This window comes from Podarcis filfolensis (genome assembly GCF_964270895.1).
Source record: "Podarcis filfolensis genome assembly, chromosome: 11".
NCBI lineage: Eukaryota > Metazoa > Chordata > Lepidosauria > Squamata > Lacertidae > Podarcis > Podarcis filfolensis.
In genome coordinates, this window is record NC_139613.1 from 59,935,670 (window position 1) to 59,963,563 (window position 27,894).

Sequence of the window (27,894 nt, forward strand, 5' to 3'; positions counted from 1 at the left end):
TACAAAGCATTTTGCACATATAAATGCATCTTGTGCACACTTCCTCCTAAGAGGCACCTTTTTGCATGCATTTTTGGGTTGAGATCTCAGTTGCAAAATTCAGGTAATTTCACATTCAAGTTGCAAACTAGGATTTTGGTCTGAGACAATGAACAATGTTTTTGAAGTTTTGTGAATATTGCTTTCAGTCTCATAGAATTCAGAATGACCATCAGAATTTTTGAAGCAAGATGCAAAATGAATGGAACAACCATATTCAATCTGCTCTTCCTCCTCTTCCTCAAATGTGGTGAGAAGCGTTTCCTGCACTTCCTGTTTAGTGCTAATCTATGCAGTATCAGCAATAGTATGCGCTACAGTTTAGAAATATTCACACGACCATTCTTGTTGAGCTAATTCATTGCAACTTAGGCATGCTAATTTTTTTTCCTTATTATGCTGAATGACTCTGAATAAGAGTTAGCTAAGTAGTAATGCATGCCTAGTAATGAGTGGAGGGGAGGGGACCACAAGAACACATAAGAAGAGTCACATTCCCATGTGCATTGCATTTTTGCCTCCCTTGTGCTGGCTCTGTGGGGATTCCCAAGGATGATGTGCATCTGCAGGCACATTTACAACCTTGGATCTGCATATTTCATCTAGCTTCCTGACATCAAGTGGTGTGCTTACTTGCACATGTAGAAGGGAGACTTCTGGATCATCTCTTTTTCTCACCACAGAACGGGATTCTTTACAAATCTGTACACTTAAAATATCCATTCCTTGCACTAGGTTGCTATCAGATGCCAATGTAAATTGCTGGATCAGGGGTTGGATTTTATTTGGTAAAAAACTGAGTCTAATTCCTCCGCTTAGTTTCAAATATGTTAGTTAACAAGCTGAAAACAAATAAAGAATTATCAAAGGGCACTAGTACATCATTCATATGTGTGGATTTCAGGTAGAACAAAGAAAAGTTGCATTCGGAATAGTCAGCAGCAGTAGCACCTTTCTGCAGCTGTGTGTGCGACATATTTTAAGGCTATGCTTAAAGGGCGCAGCACTTCATTACTCTTAAACAACTAAGCGACGACAATCAGAGCTGCATTAACATCGTACCACATTATGCCTAATTTACTTACTTCATTAAAAATTACTGGAGAGAAAACATAGTCATTAAGCCTTCTGCACCTACTGAATGGCTTCTGCACCCCCTTCAAATAACCCCTCTTTCTGTTTTAGGGAAAGAAAGAATTATGTGACCCAGAATCACTATTTGTTTCTGTGCTTCATTAAAAAGCAGGATAGGGCACTGTGCAATATTTGAATTGCATCTGCCCGAAGCAAATATAACTTGAATGCCAGGCATTCCTTACCTTTCAGAAGTCACTGAATACAGTACTTGGAAACTTTCTTTTAAGCATTTGCATTACAAACATGGAAGCAGAAAATTGTCTCTGCTGCTTCAAGAACACAGGCATCTCTCTCTGAGAAACTATCGCTAGAGCTCACTTTCTGCATTATGTAACTCTTCCCTGCTTCTTTGTTGCTACTCTCTGCTTTAAAATGATACATAAGGCATGCACAGAGAAACATTATGTCTAGTCAAACTCCTGCATAGCTTATCATTCATTTTATGTCAGGTTGCATTAATATACTTCCCTTTTCTTGAAGGGCATGTCATTTTCTTCTGATTTGTATAGCAAGGTGTGTTTTATTTTTCTTTTAATTTTTTTTAAAAAATGATATTTATTAGAATTTCAGAAAGAGTTACAAAAGTAAAAAAGAAATAGAAAAAAGAAGAAATAGAAAAAAGAAGCAGAAAATACAAAATACAGAAAAAATAGAAGCAATTAAAAATAAATCCATCTTTCCATGTCTTGCCTTTCATTTACTTATTTCCTTGACCTCCTCACACCTTCCTTTTTTGTATTCCAGTTCAAATGGTTAATTCAGCAAATCCTTTCCCTCTTTGTTTTTATCTTAATTCTTTATCTTAATATATTATAGCTTTACATTTTCACCTGTTAACAATCCATTTTTACATACTCCTTTATAACATTGCTGCTAAAACCACTTAATTTCATTCCGACATCATTTTAACATTCATTAATTTTACAGTGTTTCTGTAAATAGTCTTTAAATTTCTTCCAATCTTCTTCCAACGACTCTTCTCCCTGGTCTCGGATTCTGCCAGTCATTTCCGCCAATTCCATATAGTCTATCACCTTCATCTGCCATTCTTCCAGGGTGGGTAGATCTTGTGTCTTCCAATACTTTGCAATGAGTATTCTTGCTGCCGTTGTTGCATACATAAAGAAAGTTCTATCCTTCTTTAACACCAATTGGCTGACCATGCCCAGGAGAAAGGCCTCTGGTTTCTTCAGGAAGGTATATTTAAATACCTTTTTCATTTCATTATAAATCATCTCCCAGAAAGCCTTAATCCTTGGGCACGTCCACCAAAGGTGAAAGAATGTACCTTCATTTTCTTTACATTTCCAGCATTTGTTATCGGGCAAATGATAGATTTTTGCAAGCTTGACTGGTGTCATGTACCACCTGTATATCATTTTCATAATATTCTCTCTTAAGGCATTACATGCTGTAAATTTCATAACTGTGGTCCACAACTGTTCCCAGTCAGCAAACATAATGTTATGTCCGACATCTTGTGCCCATTTTATCATAGCAGATTTTACCGTTTCATCCTGAGTATTCCATTTCAACAGCAAGTTATACATTCTTGATAGTATCTTAGTTTTGGGATCTAACAGTTCTGTTTCCAATTTTGATTTTTCCACCTGGAAGCCAATTTTCTTGTCCAGATTGTAAGCCTCCCTTATTTGATAATAATGAAGCCAATCTCGCACTTTATCTTTTAGTTTCTCAAAACTCTGCAATTTCAATTTGTCTCCTTCTTGTTCCAAAATCTCCCAATATTTCGGCCATTTGGCCTCCATATTGAGCTTTTTCTGAGCCTTCGCTTCCATCGGTGATAACCACCTTGGGGTTTTATTTTCAAGTAAGTCTTTATATCTTATCCAGACATTAAACAATGCTTTCCTGACAATATGGTTTTTAAATGCTTTATGTGCTTTAACCTTGTCATACCACAGATATGCATGCCACCCAAAAACGTTATTGAAACCTTCTAAATCCAAAATGTCTGTGTTCTCAAAAAGCAGCCATTCTTTCAGCCAGCAAAATGCTAATGATTCATAATAAAGTTTAAAGTCTGGCAGGGCAAATCCACCTCTTTCCTTTGCATCGGTTAATATTTTAAATTTTATTCTGGGCTTCTTGCCCTGCCAGACAAATCTAGAAATATCTCTCTGCCACTTCTTGAAGCAGTCCATTTTGTCCAAAATTTTCAATGATTGAAACAAAAACAACATTCTTGGCAATACATTCATCTTTATAGCAGCAATATGGCCTAGCAAGGAAAGCTTCAAATTTGACCATATTTCTAGATCCTTTTTCACTTCTGACCAACATTTTTCATAATTATCTTTAAATAAATTTAAGTTCTTAGTGGTCAGGTATTTTACTTTCTTAACCAATGTTAAGCCTGTCTCCTTCTGAAACCTCTCTTTCTCAATCGGTGTTAGATTTTTCTCGAGAACCTTAGTTTTTAACTTCTTCAACTTAAATCCTGCCACTTGACCAAATTCTTGAATCAGTTCCAATACTCTTTTAGTACTAGATTCTGGCTCCTGTAATGTCAGTACTAAGTCATCTGCAAAAGCTTTCAATTTGTACTGTTTGGCTCCGACTTGTATACCTTTAACCTGTTGGTCCCTTCTGATCATATTTAGCAAAACCTCCAGGACCGAAATAAAAAGCAATGGGAAAATTGGGCAACCTTGTCGTGTCCCTTTCTCTATCTTAAATTCCTCTGTCACCACATTGTTAACAATTAGTTTAGCCTTTTGTTCTGAATATATTGCACCTATACCATTTTCAAAACCTTGACCAAGGTGTGTTTTAAAAACACCAAGAAAAACTTGTTAAATTAGCAATACTTTACATAATCAGTTACATAATTTAAAATATTTCACAAGAATATTATTAACGTTATGTCTTTATGCATTATTAGATTCAATAGTTCACTCAGCACAGTAAAAAACCCAGTCCTAATATTCTATCTATGCTTCTAATTGAATCAACATGAAGAGTGTTAATTTTTCTAAAGATCATACTGTACCTCTAGAATGTTCACAATATTTTACAATACTGAGATGCAACTTCTAACCTTAATTTTTCCTGCACATGAAGAAATGTACTTTAAAATACTATTTATTGATTAAAATATATTTATAATTTTTTTCAAATGTACAGTTATGTTCAAAGTTAGCTATAAATTGTAATTTATGAATGATGATCTATATACTACAATTTTCATGAACTATGGTTTGATTTTTTAAAAACCAGAACAAAATAAAGCTTAGAATCACAGAACTGTAGATTTGGAAGAGACCCTAAGGGTCATCTAGTCTAACCCCCTGCAATGCAAGAATCTCAACTGGATCATACATAACAGATGGCCATCCAACCTCTGCTTAAAATCTTCCAAGGAAGGAGAGTCTACCACCTCCTGAGGGTGACCGTTCCACTTTCACATAGCTCTTTCCTGTCATAAAGTTCCTGATTTTAGTTAGAACCTCCTTTTTTTGTAACTTGAAGCCATTGGTTTGGGTCCTAGCCTCCAGATCAGAAGGAAACAAGCTTGCTCAATCTTTCACATGACAGCCCTTGAGATATTTGAAGATGGCTATCGTATCACCTCTCAATCTGCTCTTGGTTTCTCCTTGATCAGTTGCTCTCTGCACATGTTCCAACTTGTCAATATCCTCCTTAAGTTGTAGTGCCCATAACTAGACACAGTATTCCAGGTGTGGTTTGACTAAGGCAGAATAGAGTGGCAGTATTGCCCCCTTGATTAGAACACTATGGTTCTGTTGATGCAACCTAGAATAGCATTAGCTTTTCTTTCTTTCTTTCTTTCTTTCTTTCTTTCTTTCTTTCTTTCTGCTGCATCACATGTTAAGCTTGTGGTCTACTAAGATCCCCCAGATCCTTTCCACATGTACTACTGGCAATCTAGATATCTCCCATGTACACCTGGTTCTTCCTGCCTAAGTGTAGAACCTTGAATTTGTCCTTATTGAAAATCATTTTGTTAGTTTTGGCCCAGAGGCAGAAAATATTAATGATATTTCAGAATGAATTCTGGTTTCATCCTGAATCATGGTTATGGCTTATGCCATGGTATTGTGTCCAAATTGAAAAAGTTATTGTGTGTGAGTAGGCAGGAAGACAGATTCAAAATCCATGCTCTGAAGTGGGTTTCTAAGTTTCATGCTCTGAAGTGTCTTGAAGTCAGAATTGAAAAACGATAGGTAAAGGTAAAGGTACCCCTGCCCGTACGGGCCAGTCGTGACCGACTCTGGGGTTGCGCGTCCATCTCGCTTAAGAGGCCGGGGGCCAGCGCTGTCCGGAGACACGTGGCCAGCATGACGGGTCACGTGGCCAGCGTGACGAAGCTGCTCTGGTGAGCCAGCACCAGCGCAGCACACGGAAACGCCGTTTACCTTCCCGCTATAAAGCGGTACCTATTTATCTACTTGCACTTAGGGGTGCTTTCAAACTGCTAGGTGGGCAGGAGCTGGGACCGAACGACGGGAGCTCACCCCGCCATGGGAATTCGCCGACCATACGATCGGCAAGGCCTAGGCGCTGAGGTTTTACCCACAGTGCCACCCGCGTCCCTGCCAGAATTGAAAAACTATAGGTAAAAAACTATAGTTACAACCAGTTACAACCTCTGGAGGCTACTTCTCTTACAGATGGGAATATTTTATGGAATGGAAAGAAGTCACGCAGCTCTAAACCACAGTTTGAACTTCTGAACCATGGTCTGACATTTGGTCTAAATTCAGCATCAGTATTGCAGAATACACATCTCTTCCCACACCTGTTTCATTTTCACTACCAGAACACACCCTTTAGAGAATGTGTGAATGGGGAATGTGTCTATATCTGCTTGTTTTAACATATGCTATTTTTCTAGAAAAAGAGGTGCCGGAACTCACCATGAACACCTCCCTCATCCTCTTAGAATGGCAATGGTGCCCACCTGAGAGGTGCCAGAACTGAGTTCCGGTGACTTTCTGCTGAAAAAACAAACAAACCCTGGTTTTAACAGACAATGAAAAATGGAGAACCAAACATCACACTTTCTATTTTCCTTTATTTTCCCTTCTTAAAGGAGATTATGTGCATGCAGATATTAAAAGAAAGGTCAGAATCTGAATTTTAGATTTGAGTTTTAAGTTCTAAGACAATGTTCAGCTTTTTGTGAACCTGCATATTGTACTGTTAAAATTTTCTTTGGAATTTCATTAAAACAAACAAACATAGGTTTGAATATCACATTTTCTATGATGCATCAAACATATCCAGCCTCTGAGGTTCCACATCCTTGCTCAAGATTCCTGGTAAATGCTTGTGCTGTTAATTTTCCAGGCTGGCACAGGGTATGAAGAACTGCAAACATTTGTTCAGAAAGAGGGAGGTACCGTATTTTTCGCTCTATAACACGCACCAGACCATAACACGCACGTAGTTTTTAGAGGAGGAAAACAAGAAAAAAAAATATTCTAAATGAAATAGTGGATATATTATTTTTGTGGTTCATGCTGTGGCCACAGACATGTGATCTGACAGTGAGTTTGGAGTAGCCCAATGCAAAAATCCTGAGGATCCATGTGGATCCATGCTTTGTAACCATGGAGGAGGGAAGGAAGGGGAACCATGGATCCTCTGCTCACGACTGCAGCAGATCCCCCCCCGCCACCCGCAGGCATTCGCTCCATAATATGCACAGACATTTCCCCTTACTTTCTAGGAGGAAAAAAGTGAGTGTTATGGTGCAAAAAATACGGTACGTTGTAGTGGGCCAACTCAAGTAATGAAGGAAGCCTTAGCAACTTTTCTGCATGCTGTAGTTGCTAGCCTGTATTTTAGCAGGTCTCTCCTTCCCCCACTTTCTCCTGCTCTTCTGTTTCAAAGAGAGGCTACTCTTTGCATAAATGTTCAAAACATTAAGGCTGCATTCACATGGCAGGTTTTTTATTCCTTCTGCATTTCCCAACTGCTAATTTCCACATTATGTTTGAGTTCATTTCCAAGTTATTCGATTCCAGAATAACTGCCCCTTAATCTGGAAAACCGCAGGAGTAAAGTGATGAAATTTGTGGCGGCACACCTCCATACTGTTTTTTCCTGCTGTTTTCATGGGAGAATCATGGGGAAGCATGTGTAGAAGGACTGGAGGAGAAGCAATGTTAGAAAGCAAGACAGAAGTGATAGCATTATAATCAGGAAAACCAATGCAATCTCCCCACATCTGGATGCACCTTAATAATTCAATGCTTTGTAAGCACAGAGTACCAGAATGTGTTGTGTAAGAGTCATATAAAGATGCCAAATAATTTCACTGAATTACAATTTCAATCTCTCCTGGGCAGGGTTGTTCAGTATGGTCTTGTTCAACACAATCACATTAGGCTTTAAAATGGCTGAATTTACTTTCATAGGCCCTATTATTTTTGCAAGCTACTAAGATTTATTATAATAGGTAGGCAGTTTTATCAGAAAGCTTTGGGCTGAGGAGGGCACAGAGTAGTACAAACACAGGGCTGCTCAGTTTAATTAATATAATAATATAAAACAGATGATAGGAAGAGAATATATGTCAAAGCACTGAGTAAATTCCTACATGTATTTTTTTATGGGAAATGTCTAACAAGCTTTTGTAAGATGCCTGCACTGATAAAAGAAGAAATTTAATCTTAAATGTGTTCTCCAGCTTATTTAAATGCCTATCAAATGCCAATTTAGTGTTTAAGCAATGATTTTTTTTAAAAAAACCAGTCATTATTAACAAGTGATGGTTTTTGACTTAATGACCTGGGGTGATGCCAATAGCAACTTGCACTCTAGCAAACTGGTTGTTAACTTCATTAATGGCCAATTTCTTCAGGATTATTGCTGTTAATACATGAAATTCAATGACTTGAAGATAATTTGCATTTTTTTAAAGGAAAATTAGCTGTGACATGCTTGGAGTTTTCTCTAGGGGTACTTCCAGATGAAGATTTTGTTTGTTTTGTTTTGCACTGAATCAGTATGCTTGATACCCATGAAGAATGTGGAGACAATGCTGATTCTAGCTGAGGGACAGAAGAAAGAGGCAGACACCAACACATGAAATTAAACTATTCGTCGCTTTCTGGTAGAACCATGGCATACAACAAGGTGAGGTACAGAATTCAGCCAGTGGTCTGCACCCACAGCCTCCCTCCTGTGGGTCACTTTGACAGGTGGTTGGGATTGCCCATTTCCAAATCACCTGATGTCACCACACTGTTGGGTGACACATTTTTTCTTTGCAGTCTGGATTGAACATATACCTCACTGCAAAGGAATGTTTTTGGGGAATGTCAGAGAGCAGCCAATCCTAGGAGCCACTGTTGATTAGCACTGATGTCAGGTCCTGCATACATCTGGGATTTGATCAGTACCTCCTGAGTGGAACTAATCCCAATGGGGTTAACATTTGGCACCAAACTGAAAAGGTGTCAAATACAAGGCCACATTTGAAGGGTCCCAATTGTATCTTTGTACCTTTGTATCTTAGGGGGCAATGGCCAAATCAGGACCTCTGCTGAACCTAATTAGGCCCATGGGCAGGTGGTTTCCAATGCTGGCATACCACAATAGCTAAGAACAGTGTGGAGTCCCAATTTCTTCACTGAGATGTATAGTGAGAACAGCAGGGAGACTACCGGTAAGTGTTTTGTAGCTTGTTTAATGTATGAGAAGGACAGATATGAAGTTGGCTCTCCATGTAAGATGTTTATAGCCAGCAGCAATGCCATCAAGATGGGACTTTGGGGCAGACATCCAGAGTCCCACTCAGCAGAATGAGAAAGACACCCCTAAATACAGCAAGGCTGGCTCACCCCCATTTGAAAGAACAACATATCATGGCCCCCCTGAGCAACAACTTCCTAAATGAGTTTGGTACTGTGACAATTATATACAAAGTAAATCTCACTCTACCAAAAGAACACAATGAAAACACCATTGGACAGAAAAGAGCACAGAAACAAATGATTATGAATTAGAAACATAAGATGAGCCTGCTGGCTTAGGCAAATGACCCATCTAGTCTAGCACTGTTCTCACAGTGGAAACCCACAAGAAGGATCTGAGCACCAGAGCATTCTCCCTCCTACGGCTTCTAGCAAGAGGTATTCAGAAGCATTACTTGTCTCTGACTATCTCTGATCAGAGCTAGCAAAACAAACAAGCAAGCAAGCAAACAAACAAACAAACAAACAAACAAACAAACAAACCTGAAAGCTAAACAACATTTTCATATGCCATACAGAGTGACCAGACATAGCCCATTGTGCCAAACAGATAGGTCAGTGTGTTGCAGACACTATGGGGGGGGGATTGAGTTTTATATGTCATTTCTAACTCTCATGACACCTAATGTGAACATAGCCCCAGTTCTGCATAGCTTGTTGCAAGGTAGAACATGCCCCCTGTTCCTGACAACTTCCTGCGTCCTCATAGGCCCTGATACAGGGGTTGCAGGCTCACTCTTCTGATCTCTGCTAGCTACTTTTGATAGACTCTGCTGGGCTCTACCATTCTGAGTGTGGTTAAACACAATTCAAAGACTGATCATGGCCTTGTTCTCCAGTAATTTGTTTGCAGTAAGTTTGCAGTAAATTGTTTGCATGAGCTGAAGGTGGACGGCAGCTGAACTACCAGTCTGACCCCAGATGCCAGGTCTTCAGGCTAGCCTTCTCCTGATGTTTGCACATTCAGGATGGATGTCTGAAAAAGAACCCTTTGCACAAGCAACAGCTCAGAAGCAACAGCTTGTACCACATGACCAGGACACCCACTTGTGTTGGTGTCCTGCAAATGTGGAGCCCCCGTGTGCAAGCAGCAACCCAGTCAGATGGGTCAGCATGAGAACCAAACAGGATCAGTTGAAGATTGCCAGTCTGTTATTTTTATTTTTTTAGAAATGGGGAAAGCCAGCAACAGAGACTAGCAGTGTTTGGCAAGCAAGTAGAGCTTAGTGGTTCAGGGTGGGTAATCAGTAGGGCACACACACACAAAGAGAGAGAGAGAGAGAGAGAGAGAGAGAGAGAGAGAGAGAGAGAGAGAGGTATGTGTTGTGAGATTTCTCTCTCTCTCTCTCTCTCTCTCTCTCTCACACACACACACACACACACACACACACACACATATATACAGGGCAAAACAGCGAATGAGTGACCCCCTCTTTTGAGGTACCGTTTTTTCACATCTCCGCTTTTGAACCACACCACTAAAGTCATTTATGGGACTAGATGACATCTGATTATGGCTAACAAAAGTAGTTTTTTGCTCATGAGTAGTCAACAAGTGAATTTCATTGTCAGTAATTAAGCAACAACAAAAAGATCTGGAGTCAATTGGTCCTTGGAATGTTTCAGTTCAAACTCCTGGCCCTTTATTTAAAGAGAGAGAGAAACTGGAGAAGTGATATACATGTTTCTGCCTTATGTATGGATTACCAATTGCCAATTAAAATTAAGCAGAATCTACGCCAACATTTCTTGCCCACATCTGATAGGAACTTCATTTTTATTTTTTGCACAATTATTTCAACCTGGTTTCAGAGAGGAATGCAGTCAAATGGAAACCACTGTAGATCCCCATGCAAATTATTTTTACTGCTGATTTGCTGCACAAATTTGTCTGCTTGTATTTGACTTAAATAATGGAAGAGGGTTTGATGCCAACCTAGTGCTGCACAATGCTGAATTTGACACCCACACAGAGTTTGGGTTATCTGGCTTGTCAAAAAAGGTTTTCCCCCTCTGCTACCTTCAAGAGGGCAGTGAGTTCAAAGAAAATGCTTGGCAGCAATGGAAAGTGATGCATTATTCTCCCCAACCCCATTCACCTCCCCCACCACACAGCTACACTTCATAATATGCCATAACATTGGCAAGCAAAGCTCAGAGCTCTTTATGAACAAGGCAAAGTTCATGAATAATGGTTGAATTAGGAAACTGATAATTAAATGAGACAGCTGAATGCCAGTGGAGTCCCCAGTGGAAAGTACTCTTCATTGAAGATATTTTCCACCTTTCATTTCCCCCCACTTTTGGTACAATCTAGCAGTTCATTACTGCAGACATTTTTAAAAATAAAAAAATCCTGTATGATAAAAGAAATATTCATGTTTTTCACTTAACATTTTTGCGGGGTGCTTTCTATTTTCTAAAATGTACAGTTTGGAAAAACACTACAAGGCATTGTAGTGCTCTGGTTCTGTTTGGCAGGTTGCCTGCAGCAGGGAGAGCTGGGTGACTTCTGTTCCACCTCTAGGCCAATGGCTTTGTGGGGCTTCAAGTTTCCACTAGTGATGGAGGAAGAATTAGTTGGGTCCACTTTTCATAGTGGATTGACCCAACCCTGCAATTTCTAAATGGTCTTGGAATCAGAATAAAACTCCTGGTTGGATAATGCACTTCTCCATATTTTATGATGTGCACCAAATATGTTTATTTTATGTAAAAAAGGGGGGCATACAAAATGTGTACAATTTAAATGTGGTCTTTTTGCATATTATTTCAAATACCTGCACAAAAAGAGGCAGCAACAATCTATGATTGAACAACAGCAAAGCAGAATTAAGTTACTCCATCCATCTCCAGGTTTAATCCCCCCCCGACTTTTTGTGATCCGCATGAAGCTCTTGGGCTTAGTCATCCAGAGGTTTAGGCTAAGACATTGTCAATATGTGGATGACCCACAGTTTTACCTCTGTTTTCCATTCCCTGTTCCAAGAAGGCAGTTGAAATCCTGAACAGGTGTATGGAGGTGGTTTGGGGCTGGATGAAGGCAATCTGAAACCAGAGAGGGGCTGTGTACAGACAATACATTTAAAGAACATGGCTTCCACCAAAGAATCCTGGGAACAGCAGTCTGTTCAGGGTGCTGGGAACTGTTGCTCTCTGAGGGATGAACTACAGTGCCCATTATTCTTTGGGGAAGCAATGCACTTTCTGTGTATGTTGTGCATAGAGCCAAGATGGAGGTATTGTGGGTTGGAAATTGGGCTGAGGTGTGCAAACGATTCTGGATAGAGTTGCACTCTCTAAAGAGTCAGGAATGTAGTTTGGGAGTACTCTTGGTCTAGGGCTAGGCATTATATATGGAGGTGCAGGTAGCATCAGAGAGGTTTTTTTTACAGCTTTTTACAGCTGGTTTAGAGAAACAACACTTTGCTTCAGTGATATTGTGCTTTGGTCACATCCAGGAGAAATTATGCTAATGTGCTATAGGTGGAGCTGCCCTTAAAGATAGTCTAGAAACTGCACTTTGTGCAGAATACAGCTGCTAAAACACTTGTAGGAACTAGATACCTATTACACTTCTGGGCCCAATTTAAGAAATTGGCATTAAATCATACCCAGAGATGGGGAGAGTATCTTATATGTGCCTGCTTGGCAGTGCTCCTTTGTATGTGGTTTGTAATATTGTTCATCGTGGGTGGTTTAAGTATCAGAGAGACTGTTTGAGGGAGTGGATGATTGCAGTGGTTGTGTGAGTGCTTGTTTGAATTTTACACAATGTCTTGTCGTACTCTCTTATTTTATTACACTGATAATGGATATTCTTTACACATTTGTTATTACATAAATAATTTGAGATGTTTCTTAATGTAATACGGGACGCGGGTGGCGCTGTGGGTTAAACCACAGAGCCTAGGACTTGCCGATCAGAAGGTCGGTGGTTCGAATCCCCACGACGGAGTGAGCTCCCGTTGCTTGGTCCCTGCTCCTGCCCTCCTAGCAGTTCGAAAGTACGTCAAAGTGCAAGTAGATAAATAGGTACCGCTCCGGCGCGAAGGTAAACAGTGTTTCTGTGTGCTGCTCTGGTTCACCAGCTTAGTCATCCTGGCCACATGACCCGGAAGCTGTACGCTGGCTCCCTCGGCTAGTAAAGCGAGATGAGCGCCGCAACCCCGGCCACAACTGGACCTAATGGTCAGGGGTCCCTTTACCCTTTACCTTTAATGTAATATATATAATCTATATAAAAAGATCTATATAGTACTTATTACGGAAACTGCTTTGAGACCTAATCGTTAAAAGGCTGATTTTACTTACATTTTATTTCTTTTAGGACAACTTGTTTTTAACATTTGATTTTATTGGTATTTTAAAATAAATATTTCATATCATTTTATGCAAATCAGCAATAAGTGGCTTTTTCCAATAAAATGGTATATTAATCTTATGAAAGAAAATAAATTAAAGGAACATAATGATGTCAGTAAGTCTGCTCATCCTTCTATGTGTCCTGTATGAATCTGACTGTCTACAATCTTGCACTTATTTTCAGATGAATGTTGAATGGGTTAAACATTTATCCCAACTGCATAAATGCATTCAGTGAATGCATGGCAAAGGAGGACTGACCCATAAATGGCAACATTCATTCACCCTTTTCATTTGAAATACATAAGCCATGTCATCTCAGCACTCCTCTTTCCCGCTCTCTTTTTTCTTTTTTCCTAAATGAGATTCACGATGAATGTCAATGTTTCTTAGCAAACCTACTCAGACTTTTTTTTAAACCAGTGATTCTTAATTTTGCTCTCTTGACAGCTTTGCTTCTATGTTGCTAGGATATTTTTAGCAATCCTGCACAAACATCAGGAAACTTTTCACTTTATTTTGAGGGCCTTAACATAAACACCCGAGAAACCATTAGTGTTTAATATGTACCTATAATGCCTGGTATGCGTAATAATATATTACTGAGGGAAAATGTATTTCCTTAGTGTAAGAATTGGTGGCTTAATACAGAAAGCAATATGATTTTTCATTCTGAAATGTTGTAGAATGTGGAAAAGTGGGATTAATTTTTGAAAAGAAAGAATGTGGGAGAATGGGCAGGGAGACCCAACTATTCCCTTTCTCCTCACTTTTAGACAGAAACTGTGTAGTATTTCCAATAACATAACAAGGTAGGGCAAAGAGCAGAGCCTTCTTAAGTATATCTGGTGCCGTGGTGCAAAGATCCCTCTGCCCCCCTCCCAGTTTCCCAGAGTTGCTGAACTTTTTACGGCATTGTCTGCAGCTTTGCGGGGCTGGAGGAGGCGGGCAGCAGCTGGAGGGCGGTTCCTCTAGCAGGGAAGAGGCGGAGCTGCTTCAGCAAGGCGGGGGCAGTGAGCTGATGCCAGGAGGTGCTGCGCCCAGCCCCCGCCTCTTCCCTGGCACCCTCCAGAACTTGGCGCCCTGGCGCCCTGCGCCACTTGCCTCTATGGACAAGACGCCCCTGGCAAAGAGAACTATAGAGCTGCCTCCAACGCCTGTGCCTCCAATGACAGAACACCCTTCTTTGATTCTGTGTAGGCTTCTGGCAGTAAATCAGCTCCATATGATGGAGCTCCTACGTGGTAGCCCAGGGAGCTCCTACGTGGGTAGGTGGGTGCAGACCATAATATTTAGTGATTTAGAAAACTTATAAACCTCTTGATCAAAAAGTGTACGGATAAAAAGTAGAACACAGCAAAAATCCACAAACCAATGAAAAACATTGATAAAATCAATACAACTTCTAAAACAAATAAAGGTATTGTAGAAAGAAGCTGCCAGGTGTCTAAAGCATTATAGGCAGGGAATTACAAAGCTCAGGTGCTGCCTGTGAATAGGTGAAACAGGTGAAAAATGCCTCCTTCTGCTGAATGGAGGATCTGCTGCATCAGTGACCTTTCCATCAGCAGAAGGATAGTATTGGATACAAACCACAGTGGATTCATTTTTGACTATTTCCAAGTATAATTCTTCCTAAAGTTTAATTTACATATGCATGCTCATTACTCCACGTCTTGTCGCTTCTCATGGAGTTTCAGCACTTGATAACTTGCAGCAATCCGTGAGAGCAATTTCTATTTAAACATATTGTGCTTGAGCTGAGATGAAAGCTCCGTATGTGGTGCTTGATGTGGGATGGTTTTTGTCACACAAATGGTTAGTCACTGCGCAACGGACCCGGAGAGGGAGGAGGGCAACTCCACGAAGCCCCAGCCTTTGAGGATTTTAAATGCCACCAAATCTTATGGAAGAGCTGTTGGGCAGGAGCAGGCACAACCTCCAGACCTGGATTTTGCCACCTGCTCCCTCCCAGATTTTGCTCCCAGACAGGGGTGCCAACTTGAATAAAAAGGGGGGGGAGCAGTAAGCCCTGCACCATGTAATCAATCACAGGACAGAGCACACCCACACCACCTGAATATCAATGCCCGTCAACTTTGGGGCCCCCTCAAATATTATATGGGGCCCCGAAGAGACCTCAGCCGCTAGGTGTTGGCTCCTATGCTCCCAGAGATTGCTTCTCAGAAGCACTTACTCTTTGTCTATTGCCGAGATTGAGACAGACGGAACCTGAGCCCAAATCAGCACAAGGGGAGGGGAAGTCTGTCCTTTGGGCTTTGGGTGAAAGACCTACATGTAGAGGCCTTTTACAAAACATGGTCACAAGCCAACTTGTACTATGCAAAAGGTATATATAAATATTCTCAACAAATGGGTCTGTGACTCACTCTTTTGTCCAGATATAACTTGAGGAGTAACCTCACTTGGATATTATCTGTCAGTGGCTCAGCTCAAAGGACTGGCAAATGTAATGTGCAGAAAGGCAAAGAGCAAGCAGCTGGCTCCACACTTAAACATCCTTTAAATGCTTAGCCTTATTTCCTTGGAATTGGATCCCATTGGATATCTACATGTGCTTCTGTTGTGAGTTGCGATATTCTCCAGCTTTTTAAACATAGCATTTTGTCACTGGAAACAGGGCTATACCCCACATCTCAATGATTTCTACCAATTGCAGTGCTGAGCATTGTGTGGAACGTGATTTTGTGAAATGTGATGAACACATATCTGGCAGTTCCAGTGATATCACTGGTGGAGATAGGCATGAGTCCTCCTCTTGTCCCTTAAGCTGATAATGAGGAGGATGGTGTTTAATAGCTGAATATTTCCTTTTACAACCCCCCCCCCCCAAAAGACTGCCTATCTAAACCATTTAACAACAAAAAAAATGGTGAATACCAGAAAGGGTATGTCTTCCTCAGAATCATTTTTTATGAAGTCTGTGTAGCTTCTTCTGTGCTTTTCTGGGCCTTCAACATCACTATCTCACAGCCTAATCTGCTTCTCATGGTTATCAGGATAAAAGGACCAACACAGGCTGTCCTGAGCTTCTTGGGAAAAGGATTGCATTCAAATGTGTTAAACAAATACCATATAAAGGAATAAATATTGCCTTATTGTTGTTGTTTTAAAAGAAGTGGTACACATGAATATGGCTGTGCTGTTGTAAGATCCACACCCCCAGTGTCATGGCCCTAAAAGCAAATTCTAAGGCTTTTTATCATCTGGAAATGCCTCAGGTTTATCATTATCATTATTAAATATGTACAGTAGTGTTGTCTATAGTTGTGTTTTACAAGTACATTGATTTAGACTGGAGATATTTACATCAGATTTGAATGTAGACATAGATGATATAAGCATTGCCACCATATAGGTTAAGCCACGGACAATTAATACATTAAAAACAAACATTTTTGTTGCAGTGTGGTGGTGTTCTTTTTTTAAAAAAGAAAATGTTTATTATTTCTGCTTGTTTAGCTTTACATTATTTTCAGTAAAGTAGTATTTTCCTCTGTCATGGTTAGTCACCACACTTTGCAAATCTACAGTGAACTAGTGTCATAATGAAGGTGGTTTCCTTCCAAAGCAATCTGTTTAAATAACATTTTATAGGCATAATGTGATACATTATGAGGAGAGCCTCACATTTATAGCCTCGCTATAGCTTCAAACGTTCATCATGCTTTGTGGAGTGTGTCATTAAAAATACATAGTTGAGCAATTGATTTTTCTTCATATGGTGTAAACGGCAATCCTGGGAATTTATGGCACTGGGCGGGAGGGGAAGCATCTGGAGAATGAAGAGCCTTTCAAGCCAGCATAGGCAGTCTTCCCCAACCAGGTGCCCTCCAGAAGTTTGGGACTAGAAGTCCCATCATCCCCAGCCATGCCAGCTCAGGCTGATGGAAGACCAAAGCATCTGGAGGGCACCTGGCTGAGAAAAGCTGCGGCACAGGACAATGGATTGGGAGAGGAAGGAGAGGTGGAAAGCTCAGGCCAGGGGGCCAAATATGTTTCTGTAGATGGGCTCATCCAGACTCCCAACTGCCCTGACACTTTCCCCTGGGAAAGCCTGATCTTTATTGCTGAGTCAAATGTCAATCGGGTTTTCATGGATTGATGTTCGCTCGGATTCGTTTAGCGCTAAAAAGTAGATTTTCCTGGGAAAGCAGCAGGGCAAATGGAACTGTGGACAAGCCAAGGGGCAAATCCTAAACCCAGCCCACTGCATCCTACACTGGCCCTTATGGACAGAGGCCTGCAACTGCAGAGATATATTCACTGCACTGGTCCTTGCAATATACAAACCCCCTTTCCAGACACATTCTGCTCAGTGGTGCATATATTATAATATACTGCAGAAAATCACCAATCTTGTGGGGAAAAGTCCCCATTTACCCTGAAAACTTGGTTGTTCTTTGCCCATGCTTTTTACACATTTGCAGTGCCAGTTGGGAATTGATGAAACAATCTACCCACTGTTGCATTTCAATTAAATACTTGAATTATATCCAATGTACATGTGTATCTAGGTTTGCTGTTTCCTCAGTGAAGGAACTTGCTATGAGATATTTTTTAAAGCAGTCTCACCCAAAAGAGATACCTGATTACTAGTTGATGAGGTGATTATTGAATTTATTGGTCTCCAATCTTCTGTGCAATTTGGCGAGCAACCGATAGAATAATTTTACCAAAAATAAAAGAAGACCAGTAATATATTACAATGAGATTCTGATAATAGTCTCCAGAACTCCAGGGAATGTTCCTAACCAGCATGTACCTTTACAGCATTAATTAAGCATTATCCTGCTTTTAACCACAGTATATATACTGATAAAAATGACCTGCCAAGGAACAATAAAAAAGGCAAATTCAAATGTTCTAAAACCTTGTTTTTGTCCACACCTAGATATGAAGTACCTTCTGAGGTTCTACTGAATTAATGTAATGATGTACTTAGCTCCTCCATGCTAAAGATCCTGGCTTGTTCATCAGTACTCACATAGACCATTAGACTTGTAGAAGTCAGCTGGTACATAGCCTGTTCAACTTGGGTCCACCATCTGTTGCTGGCATGACACCATCCATCAACCAGTGTGACCAGCAGAGTATGCACAGCTGCAGCAGAATCTTCCAGCAGAGCACCAGAGTTTTCTTGATTTCCAGTGGTCAGCCTTTTCCAGAGTTCCCTGTTAAGAAAACTCCTTTCCCACTCAGTTCTGTTCAAAGTACAAAGTTTTTATTGCCCCCCCCCAACGTATTGCAAAGTTGGATGCGGTCTGTGGTCGGTGGGTTAGATTCCATGCAAAATGCATAGAGTTGTACACACACCACCTTCACACAACCAGGAACCTCAACTACACAGGGTTCCAGTTAGGCAGCAGGTGCATAAAACTCTTCTTTGCAAACACCCTTGCTCAACTCATGGATGTCAGAGAGTGGGGCTGGTGCATGATGTCAGCAATGGGATCAGAAAGAATGACCATGTTCTGTTGTCCATGAGTTTACCCTACACTGGATTGTTGAAATGACAATACAATGTAATGTGAACATGCACCACTGCTAATTTTTTTGTGGAAAGTGTAGGGTGCAATTGTGGTTAATACCAGCTGAGCATTCCAACCATGCGAAGAAAGGTTTTTATCTAAATGGCCTTAAGAGATATTTTAACATGATAGAAAATGTATCCTCCCCACTTTAAAATGACCCATATGAAATTTATAGTTGTGCATTCATAAAGTTTCAGCTAATATTTCCATTCAAAACATGCATTTTCAGAGACTAGCAACAAGGAAGATATTCATTTTGCAAAATTTAGTAAAATGTCTGTTAACTTGTTTGACAGATGAAATCAAATTCTCCCTCAACTCCCCCTTGCAAAATTGCAAAATGTAGAGCTAGGTATTTAGTAGGCACTTAGGGCAATGTTTTATTCTGTTTGTATGCACAGGAGGCTACTAATTTTACATTAGTTACACCATTTTTGTAAAACCATTGCAATTAAACAACAATAGCAACATTTTCCTACAATAGAAAGTGCACATTTTTCATTACATAGAAGGATGCTGATGTTAGCAGTTCAGCTAGTAGAAGTCATCATAATTCTATGGAGATTATGTGAGCTAAGTTGATTTGCACCCAGTGAAGATCAGAACACCCCACCTCATTTTCAATGAACTCATATTATTGTCCAATAGTTATGGATGCAAGTGACCAGATATAGTTGTGATTTTTATTCAGTGTATCACCATAAGAAGGAACTCTTTGATCTAAATGGCCGTAGATATTTTAACTTATGATAGAAATTTTCTCCTCCTCCCCCGTAAAAAAAGTGGAATATTTTTTCAGACTCCAGTGTTTTGGGCCAGCAAAAGAGACATATATATATATATATATATATATATATATATATATATATATATAATATCTTCTTCGAGATTTCATATATTATTCGCTTTTCCCACTATTCAGGCTGCTTTGCCAAAGAAGGATTTTCCTGCGACACATTGTACCTTCTCTTTTTGAGTGAAGAGGGGGATGGAGATTCTTCTTAATTTCTGACTTAGCAATAAAGTAACAAATCTTGAGCAAGATAAGTTCCTATGAAGAAATCCTTAAATCTATAATGTAGCAAGGCACAGATCATACAAAGCAAAGGAGCGCCTTTGCAGTTACATCTGGAGTAACGGTGGGGGTTTAAAATATTATAGAAATGAGAATTATAATTGCATGTTATATCAATGCCTGCATAATGCTATATGTGCGTGAACACCCCCCCCCCTGCAATAGCTAAGGAGGCATTTTTCTGGCTTCTAGTTCAATGATAAAACAGATTAAATATAAAAAACATAGTATAAGTATGGACACAGTTCTCATAAATGAAATATAAGTAGAAGTCAACACTTAGTTCAGTTTACCTTCCGGGTGTATGGGTCTTATAAATCATTATACTCTATAGCCCCCTTTTGTTTGTTTGTCTGTCTATCTAAAAACTATATCTATATTGTAATTTCCTAATTTTTCCCCATTACAATTTACAAAACTGTTAGGTGTTCATGAATTAAATCTATAAAGTAAAAATACGGTTTTAAAATCTTCAAACTAATGTGATTTTTTTTCTGCTTAAAATAAAATAAAAATATCAGAAGTTTGGGTATTAGTAAAACTTTCTTTTTGTCTTGACTTGAATAGCACTCCTGTTAAAGTCTCGGGCTGTATAATTCATTCAAATTGCCACCTCTGCTCTGCTGTGGTTTGTACTTTTCTGATTTCCTCTTGCCTTTTAACTCTGCCCATATATTTCTTGTCAAGCACGACCAATGCATTTTAAAATAATCATGTTCATTTTAAATGGAACTTCCCTAGTGGCCTTTTCTCTCCCCGCCCCCTAAACCCTCTCATTTCTCCCCTCTCTTTCTGACCACCCCCCCTCCACCTTATATTAAAAGATTCCCTGCTGGAATTTAATTTTCAGTTAAATCTTCACCCCACCCTTAGGGCTCCGAGACAGAATGAAATAGCTCCCACTAAAAAGTAATGCAGCACTCCTAGCTATGGTCATGTAATATCAGTTGTCAGGCTGTCAAAGCAAATGTGAAATCTAAACTCACTGGTTTGGCTAGTAAAGGATGTGTGTGTGTGTCTGTGTGCACACATGGCTGTGAGCCGATGGGGAGGAAAAACACAACTTGTGACCTCAGAAACAACTATCCCTCATATTTGTTACTCAATATGCTAGAGAGTGTAGGGTGTTATGAAAACACAATCCTCTGTATACCTGTATTATTTCTTGCCCCATTGTTTGTGATGAAACAAAATGGAATAGATGAATGGGGGTGGGACATGGGGAAGGTCTCTTCTCGTATCTGGAGGAGCATGGCTGCCTAATGATTTCGCAAAATGCTCTGAGAGGAACCGAAGAGAATGAAAGCTGCATTTTAGACAAAAGCAAGGCAAAATGGCAAACTGAAATGTTCTTGCTTTCTCATTTCAAGAATGAAATAGGAAATATAGGACTGTATGTGTGAATGTCTGGGAGATGCTACATCTGGGCAAAGAAGCAAATAGGTAAACAATGTAACTGTTTAGTCTGTAGATTCAATTGTATAACAATGAATTCCTATCCAAATGACTATGATAAAATTGTGGCAAGTTTAATCTTGGATATTTTTGTACTTATGCAATCAATTGGTCATATGTGCATATACAAACAATTAATCTCAAAACAAATTATTCTACAAAAAGAAAAGAAACCCTCAAGTTTTCTGCGATCCTGGGATCAAGGCACTGCTATACAGAAGGGTTCATGGGTATAACTAATATAAGGTGACAGCTCAGTTTGGATCTGTCTGCTTGTCCCTAGCTAGACGATTTTCATGAACTGTTTGTTTACCCATGAAAAGCTTAATTCAGCTCATAGAAGAGATGAGTAGCTCTCATCTCAGTGAGTAAAATGTTATAAGCAACCAGCGAGTTATGCTGTTGGAGATTTGGTCTTTTTTAGAGAAAAACAGCTCAGCAACTAACGTCCAGTTTTTCCACTAAAGAAGGCAAGTACTTGCTTTCAGGAGAAAACCATCTCTGTGTGAATTCTCGGGGGGCCAACTGCAGGGTGGGGAGGGAGGGAGAGTAGAAGATATTTTAACTGACAGCACTGTTGTGCGCAGGCAAGTGGGAGACTTTCAAGAAGCACCACAGTCATTTCTCCTATACACGCACACACAGATAAAAAGAGAGAAGAGAAAGCTAAACACACATGGAAAATTAAGTGTTGTTTGATGAAATATTTTGCACTTGATAAGTGACATCCAAGCACAAAACCCATGCGTAAAATGCAATTTATTGATGCAGTCTTTGTTTAGAAAAATCACTACAGAGAAGAAGCCACATCTTTCTGCTTGCTATTCTCAAATATTTTAGACAAATTTGAAACTCGCACACCCATTTATGAACTACACTATGTACATGAATTTTGTACCCATATTTTGTACTTGGGAATAAAATGTTTAACACGCTAAGTTGACTCAAGTACAGTTCATATGTGATGTTGATTTCTTTTGAACAAAAGGCGGCTTCTCTTTATTATCAGTGTGTTGAAGGGCTTTACAATTCCTAGACAGATGCAAGCCAAGTACAAGATGCTGTGTGTTCTTCTATGGCTGCACATCTCATATTGTATACTATTGATCATCAAGTGGTAGGTTGTGACTAGGAGGCTGTGAGGTGACTTTGGACAAATCACAAGCCAAAGGACCAGCAACATATAAGAGTTCTGCTGAAAGCTTTTGCTAACCACCTGGTTCCTATGTATAATCAACCCATTTCCTTCCAAATCATTACAATCCTTTAAAAAAAAATCCCTTTGGATTTAATCTTGCTATGGTTACATTGTTGTTTGAGTGGTAAAAGAAAGAAACAATTAAACACCAACAAACTGAAAGCATAATAAAAAGACTGGAGCCAAAACAGTTACAAACTAATATAAATGCATATGATATATAAAACATAATGTAATGAATTCAATTATTTATTTGCTTTAGGTAGAAATAAATATTTATTTCTACCTAAAGCAAAGGAATACAAACAGTATATATTGACAAAAACCCCAACTGAACAAACGTAGCTCATGAAACATCAAGAAGCACAAAAATGTCAACCTTATTTTTCAAATGAATAATACCACTTTTAATTATTGTATTTTGCATTTGCAGGTGGTGCTACATTTCCATTTGGCTTATTGCATATTGAGCTATCATTACATTTCTGCCAAGCACAGAGACCATGGAGGAAGACCACAGTTGAAACACCTTTGGGTTTTGTAAAAGTTTGTTAGGACCACCTCTTTTCATATGAACCTTCCTGGACTCTGAGGTCATCTTCTGAGGCCCTTTTTCATGTGCCTCTTCCTTGAGAGGTCTGGAGGGGGGCAACACGAGAATGGGCTTTCTCAGCAGTGGCTCCCTGTCTGTGAAATTGCTCTTCCCAGGAAAGTTCGCCTGGCATCATTACACATCTTTAGGCGTCAGGCAAAAATATTCCTTTTAACCAGGCCTTTGGTTGATTTGATTGACATCCTATGCCCTTTTAAAATGTGGGGCTTTGGGGGGGGGTGTTACTGGGTTGTTGTTTTTATTTTGATTATATATTTTGTAGTTTTATATTTTGATTTTGTTCTGTGAACCGCCCTGAGACCTCCAGGTATACGGCGGTATATAAATTCAATAAATAATAATAATTTCTGTGATAAAACATCACTGAGCCACAGTGCTCCAGTTTGTGATATTTTGATATAAATAGCCCCCCCCCAATAGATACGGGGCTGTTCCGTGTGTAGCCTTCTTTAGGCTGTCTCAAGTGATTATATTTTATTAATTTCATCTCTCTCTCTCTTTCCCTCTGCTTGTTTTAGTAGTGCAAGTCTATATTCTGTCTCTGTGATTTTAAAAATTATGTTCTTAATTTCTTTGCCCCAGTGTGCCTTATTAATTATCAAATTATTCTCTCTGTGTCTGCATGTCAGGAGTAGTGAGTGGTGACAAGCAGACAAGAGCAAAGCACTAGGCCACCCGGGCAGGGGTTGTCAAACACCTCATAGTCCCGCGAGGGCTTTTTCATAGAACCATACAGGGTGAGTGTAGAATCATAGCATCATAGAATTGTAGAGTTGGAAGGGACCCTAAGGGTCATCTAGTCCAACCCCCTGCAGTGCAAGAAACTCAACTAGATCATAGATAACAGACGGCTATCCAACCTCTGCCTAAAAACCTCCAAGGAAGGAGAGTCCACCAACTCCCAAGCAAGACTGTTCCACTCTCAAACGGCTCTTACTGTCAGAAAGTTCTTCTTGATTTTTAGCCAGAGCCTCCTTTCTTGTAACTTGAAGCTATTGGTTTGGGTCCTAGCCTCTAGGGCTGGAGAAAACAAGTTTGCTCCATCTTATAGTGACAGCCCTTGAGAAATTTGAAGATAGATATCTCCTCTCAGTCTCCTCTTTTGCAGGCTAAGCATACCCAGCTCCCTCAGTTGTTCCTCGCAAGGCTTGGTTTCCAAACATAGAATCATAGAATCATAGAGTTGGAAGAGACCACAAGGGCCATCGAGTCCAACCCCCTGCCAAGCAGGAAACACCATCAGAGCACTCCTGACATATGGTTGTCAAGCCTCTGCTTAAAGACCTCCAAAGAAGGAGACTCCACCACACTCCTTGGCAGCAAATTCCACTGTCAAACAGCTCTTACTGTCAGGAAGTTCTTCCTAATGTTTAGGTGGAATCTTCTTTCTTGTAGTTTGGAACCATTGCTCCGTGTCCGCTTCTCTGGAGCAGCAGAAAACAACCTTTCTCCCTCCTCTATGTGACATCCTTTTATATATTTGAACATGGCTATCATATCACCCCTTAACCTCCTCTTCTCCAGGCTAAACATGCCCAGCTCCCTTAGCCGTTCCTCATAAGGCATCGTTTCCAGGCCTTTGACCATTTTGGTTGCCCTCCTCTGGACACGTTCCAGTTTGTCAGTGTCCTTCTTGAACTGTGGTGCCCAGAACTGGACACAGTACTCCAGGTGAGGTCTGACCAGAGCAGAATACAGTGGCACTATTACTTCCCTTGATCTAGATGCTATACTCCTATTGATGCAGCCCAGAATTGCATTGGCTTTTTTAGCTGCCGCGTCACACTGTTGGCTCATGTCAAGTTTGTGGTCAACCAAGACTCCTAGATCCTTTTCACATGTACTGCTCTCAAGCCAGGTGTCACCCATGGATCATCCTAGTTGCCCTTCTCTGCACACCTTCCAGCTTGTCAACATCCTTAAATTGTAGTGCCCAGAATTGGACACAGTATTCCAGTTGTGGTCTGACCAAAGTAGAATACAGTAGTACCTCAGGTTAAGTACTTAATTCGTTCCGAAGGTCCGTTCTTAACCTGAAACTGTTCTTAACCTGAAGCACCACTTTAGCTAATGGGGCCTCCTGCTGCTGCCGTGCCACCGGAGCATGATTTCTGTTCTCATCCTGAAGCAAAGTTCTTAACCCGAAGCACTATTTCTGGGTTAGCAGAGTCTGTAACCTGAAGCGTATGTAACCTGAAGCGTATGTAACCCAAGGTACCACTGTAGAGTGGTACTATTACTTTGATCTGGACACTAGACTTCTATTTAGGCAGCCTAGAATGGCATTAGTCTTTATTTATTTTTGCTGCTGCATCACACTGGTGACTCATGTTAAGCTTGTGGTCTACTAAGACCCCTAGATCCGTCTCACATGCACTACTGGCAAGCCAGGTGCCCCCTCCCAATCTTATGTTTGTGTATCCTGATGATAAACAGCTCTTCTTCCGTGTCATCACCACAAAGGGGTCATGGCCCCCCTAAACACTTTTCCGCTCCAGGCCCAGTGACTGTTGAGGGAAGGAGAAGCCGATCTCTTAGCAGAGCCCACTCAATAGTTCTGCTTTGCATCTCTCTCTCTGCTATATATGAGGTCCTTAGGTAATGATAGTGAGGATCATGAAACCGGTTGCACTTCCTTTTGTGGAGAGGCTTGCCTGTCAAAAGTTTGAGAGTTTCTAGATATACTTGCTATTGATGCTTCAGCACAAATTTCTTTTGCAAAGTTGCAGATCATTTATAATAGCAGCAGGTCCTTTGGCTACACTCTTGTCTTGTCCACATAAGCGTTTCTTTCTCCACTTTAATTTTGAGGTGTTTGGTTATTATTACTGTATTTCTCCCAGGGTATTATATGCAGAAATTTGGTTTGGTTGGGCTCCTCCTTTCTGTCTTTAAAGAACAGAATCCTTTTAAAAGATTCTGTTCTTTTGTAAAGCTTGTATGCTGGCTGATTTTTTGGTGTGAAAATATATCAACCATGGAAAGTAGGAGGGTTGTGATTATGCAAAAAAAGAAAAAGGAAAAAAAAAGGTTGTCAGGGTTTGAAGTATATTGGTATATACTTTGGGGCATGAAAACCATGCAAGCATATGGCCAGCTATTTACATTTTTCAAACTTCATAACGTAGGAGATGAAAAGACTTTTTTTGGTGGGGGGGTTATAAGGCTCTGGGTATATAAAAAGAGGTGAGAACTGAAGCATTTCAGATGAGATTGTCAAACTAAATTTGCCCCTCTTGCTGAACAGCACACATGAAATCTGAGGAGACAATCGAGAGTCTGTAGCAGCTATTGAGATATTTAATTCTCTCTCAGGGCACATCTACCTTGCACATTAAACAGGTTTAACATCTTCCCAGGGAATCCTGGGTACTGCAGGGCTCTCTGAAAGTACTACCACTCCTTTCCCAAACTGCATTTACCAGGATTCCTTGAGGCAGCACTGAGTAAAGGCCTTGGCAAAATACTTTCTCGTGTGTCCCCTTAATACTTTGGTACTTTGTGCTGGTGGCATTTACAAATGGACAAATCTGGCAATTTTGCTTCATCCCAGTTTTTTGAGTTCAGTACTCTAAATTTCTGCATCAGTTTATGAATTTTTCAAAATAAATTCTCATGAAAATTTGTCAGCATTCTTGAGTGCATTTCTCTTGATACACACATTTTTGTACATCAGGAGAAACACAGTTTTGCTGAATATACACATTTTTGCAAGCAGTTTCCATTGCCTATAATTCATTTTTATGGGCTGTTGTAAAAATTAATAAATGCATTTTAATGTACTCATTCCTCTAATAATCACATTTTTGTGGTTGGAAAAATATTGTAAGATTCAGAGCAAAGTTCAAAGGATAGTTATGTTTTGGTTCACATGTTGTTTTGAGAAGTGTGGATTGAGTAGTTTTAAAATGCAAACCAAATTCAAATCCATTGCGCCCCCATCCCTAGTGGCAATGGTGGGCCCCAAGTGCAGTGCTGTGATCCGTGTGGCGCAACTTGCAGACACCATCTGAATTTCCCACAATACTCCAAAGGGGGTATTAGAATGGTGGATTCCTCAACCCATTTGACCAATGCAGGCGTCCTGAGGCAGGCATTGGAATAGCAGTGGGCTCTGCTTGAGGGGACTGTGTGCTGATGTCAACAAAGTCATGAAAGTTAAACTGATGTAAAAACAAACAAAAAACAAACAAACAAACACCTGATATAAAACCAAAATTCATTTGTAATGTCATTTTTATTTATGGGTCTGAGGTTAACCATATTTGTAAATATAACCTCTTCTCTTTCCCCCAGTTTATATCAGGACTCCTAAATTCTTCAAAATGAGTCCCAAGTCTTTTGTTTCAGGATCCATATACCAGATCAGAAATATATTTTCAGGAAGAAAATGTGAATTCAGAACTGGAGAAATATTGAGATAAAACAGATCTAAACAAGAGAATCTCAATATATGACCCTTTTTTTCTAGTTTTGTTTTCACTCAGCAAGTAACAATTTTCCCCATTGGATATCAGATATCAGATTTTTCAGTACCAATCCTCTATAGCCTGTTAAATACCGTATAAATTATTTCATTCTGGAAGATCACTGTTTACTTTCACACCTCCTTTATTATAAACACACCATAGGTCCACTGAAGTTTATAAAATAGATCTTGGGTGTCAATTACAAAAATTATGCTCTGGCAAGCATAGTATCTCATGGAA